The sequence below is a fragment of the Saccopteryx leptura genome, chromosome 8 (assembly GCF_036850995.1).
Source record: "Saccopteryx leptura isolate mSacLep1 chromosome 8, mSacLep1_pri_phased_curated, whole genome shotgun sequence".
NCBI lineage: Eukaryota > Metazoa > Chordata > Mammalia > Chiroptera > Emballonuridae > Saccopteryx > Saccopteryx leptura.
In genome coordinates, this window is record NC_089510.1 from 31,041,986 (window position 1) to 31,045,386 (window position 3,401).

The window sequence follows — 3,401 nt, forward strand, 5'->3', positions numbered from 1 at the left end:
TACAAAGCCATCTTAACTTGAACTTTCCCTGTCTCTTATCTTCTATTACTCCCCAGTAGGCTCTGGCAGGTCCCATCACTGCCTGACGCTTTGTTTCTTCCTGTCTTGTTTAGTCAGACTCTTGCCTACCCAGATTCTGTGCTTCCTAGAGCTCTGCTTAGGTGCCACTTCCTCCAGAAAGCTTTTTTTTAATCATATAGACTTCTCTCTTTCCCGAATATTTGGGATTTAAACACAATTCCTCTACCTTTTTGTTGTTGTTGTGTTTTTCCGAAGTGAGAAGCAGAGAGGCAGACACACTCTTGCATGCGCCCAACCGGCATCCACTCGGCATGCCCACCAGGGGGCGATGCTCAGCCCATCTGGGGTGTTGCTTCATTACAACCGGAGCCATTCTAGCTGCTGAGGAGGAGGGCATGGAGCCATTCCCAGTGCCCATGCCAATTTTGCTCCAGTGGAGCCTTGGCTGCAGGAGGAAAAGAGAGAGACAGAAAGAAAGGGGAGGGGGAAGGGTGGAGAAACAGATGGGCACTTCTCCTGTGTGCCTTGGCTGGGAATCAAACCCAGGACTTCCACACATGGGGCCGATGCTCTACCACTGAGCCAGCTGGCCAGTTCCTCTAACTTTACTTTTGGTATTCTCTGTGGTATCCTATTCTTAATCATTGCAATCTGGAAAGCAGGCTCAGAATCACTGGCTGGCAGCACTTGTTTTTAAAAACAACTCTAAAAACAATTTTAGAATGGTATTTCTAATAGAAAAGAAGATCAGTGGTACAGGACAAAATCTAGCATTCTAAGATGGCCCCATGATCTCTACCCCTGGTGTTACTCCTGTGACTATGTTATGTTACACGGCAAAAGTGATTTTTCAGATATAATTTTTTATTGTTGTTCCATTATTTATGTAAGATGTAATTAAGATTACTAATTAGTTGACCTTACTTTCCTGGTACATCCGATCTAATCACACAAGTCCTTTAAAAGCAGAGTTTTTTGTCTGGCTGACATAGAAGAGGAAGGAAGACAGAGTCTAAGCCAGAAAGGGTTCAGCCCATAATTATTGGCTTTGAAGATGGAACCAGTGAGCCATGAGCTAAGGAATGCAGGTAGTTTCTAGGTAGCCGGAAAGAAAATGGGATCTCAGTCCTTCACGTCCAAGGAACTGAATTCTGGTAACAAGGAGATTTTTCCCCAGAGCCTTCAGATGAGAGCCCAGCCCAGCTGACACCTTGATTTAGGCCTTGTGACACTCTATGCAGAGAATATGGCTAAGCCTGCCCAGACTTCTGTCTTGGTGTTTTAAGCAGCTAAATTTGTGGTAATTTGTTATGCAACAATTGAAAACTAATACAATAGGCAACACAGGGTTTGAACTTGTAAAATTTTATGCATTTCCTGCTGTTCTTTTTTTTTAGTTCTATTGAACTATAATTGACATACAGCATTGTATAAATTGTGTACAGTATAATGACTTGATGTACATATATTGAGAAATGTTACCACCACAAGTTTAGTTAATATACATTACCTCAAACGTTTAGAAAAAATTTTTGTTCTTCCTTGTGATGCAACTTTTAGGATCTACTACATATTTAGCAGTTTTCAAGTATATCATGCAACAGTGCTAACTATAGTCATTATGTTGTACTTATTTATCTTATAAATGTAAGTTTGTATCTTTGGATAATCTTCCTCCAATTCCCTTACCCCCCACCCCCTCCCCCCCCCAACCTTTGGTAACCACAAGTTTGTTTTTTCTCTGAGTTTTTTTAATTCCACATATAAAAACATGGAACTTTTCACAAAATTGTTTGTCACCCTTGCGCAGGGGCCATACTAATATTCTTCATATCATCCCAATTTTAGCCTATGTGATGCCAGAAAGAATGCCCTGTACTAAGGCTCCAAATCAGCAAGAGAGGTTTTCCAATACATGGAGGCACTCATCTCAGCACACATTTCAGAGGCTGGCAGTGCCCTTTGTTTATGTTACCTTGTTCTTATCCATCAGTTTCCCCACCAGATAGGTAATTTCAAGGAAAGGTAAGTCTAGCTCCCGTATTGCCTGTGTTTTGTCTACAAGAGGGCCCTTGAGCAAGGGAAGGTGATTAAGACAGCTCATCTGAACCAGCAGTAGTGTTGGTTAACTATGCATTTATCTCTAACCATTTACCTCTTCAATGAGACAGGAGCAGGTTTTGTAAGGCATGTACCCCTCTGTTCTTCAGCAGCCAAGATTTCAGGTGATAGAATTCGTTTATAAAATCAATATAGACACTCACTCACTTCTGGAAAGGTCAACAAATATTTACTGAAGACGATTAAGAAGATGAGAACTAAAGTTATGATTTCTTCTGCAGCCTAGAAGTAATGATGATGGACAGGGGTTTTATTAGTTCAAAGGGCATCAGCTTTTCCAGCCACTCAAACAATTATAACACAAATAATTAGACATTTATTTAGGGTGCCTGTGTGTGGTTCATAATAAACATGTTCCTTACAAAATTTATTGCTGAATGACTGACTCATTACAGGATGATGAAGAAGATAAGTCTAATAATTGAAAGAGTAAGGCAAGTATCTAAAAATCAACTTTGTGAGGTGTAAATTTACATACAATAAAATGCATACCTTTAAAGCATATAGTTCAATAAATGTATATACCCATATAACCATCACCACAAATCAGATATGCACATTTTCTTCATACCAGAAAATGCCCTCGTACATATCCCTATGTAGTCAATCCATCTTTCTGCCCATTACTCCAGGCCACCATTGGTCTGATTTCTGTCACCATGGCTTAGTTTGGATGCTCTAGTAGTTCATATGAATGGAATCATACATTATGTGCTTTTTGACTTTGAGATTCTTTCACTCAGCATAATGTTTTTGAGATTCATCTATATTGTTGCTCTTATTGATTTATATTTTTTATTGCTGAGAAGTATTTTATTGTATTAATGACAATTCGTTTGTCATTCACCTATTGGTGGACATTTGGGTTGCTCCAGGTTTTGACTCTTATGAATAAAGTTGCTATGAACAGTCTTTATGTGAATATATATTCTTGTTTTGGTAAATAGGATAAAAGTAGCAGGTTCACATAAGTGTATGCTTAACTTAAAAAAAAAACTGTCGAAACTGTTTTCCAAAGTCATTGTGCAATTTTTCACTTTCTATTGCAATGTAAAAAAGATTCTTCAACTTTCTCAATACTTGATATTGTCAGTCTTTAAAATATTAGCCTTTCTAAAGGTATCTTATTGTTGTTTGAATTTGCAATTCCCTGATGATGAATAATATTGAACATCTCTTCTTGTGTTTATTATTCATTCATATATCTTCTTTGGTGAAGCATCTGTTCAGGTCTTTTGCCCATTAAATATAATTAGATT

The 3,401-nt window shown here is 38.4% G+C and overlaps 1 non-coding gene across 1 annotated transcript; it reads right to left on the bottom strand.

Annotated features, from left to right (window-relative positions):
• Positions 1-1,786: 1,786 nt before the first annotated feature.
• Positions 1,787-1,893, bottom strand: LOC136380216 (U6 spliceosomal RNA). The gene has a single exon (XR_010746892.1). It is a non-coding gene; the product is annotated as a U6 spliceosomal RNA (small nuclear RNA).
• Positions 1,894-3,401: the final 1,508 nt, after the last annotated feature.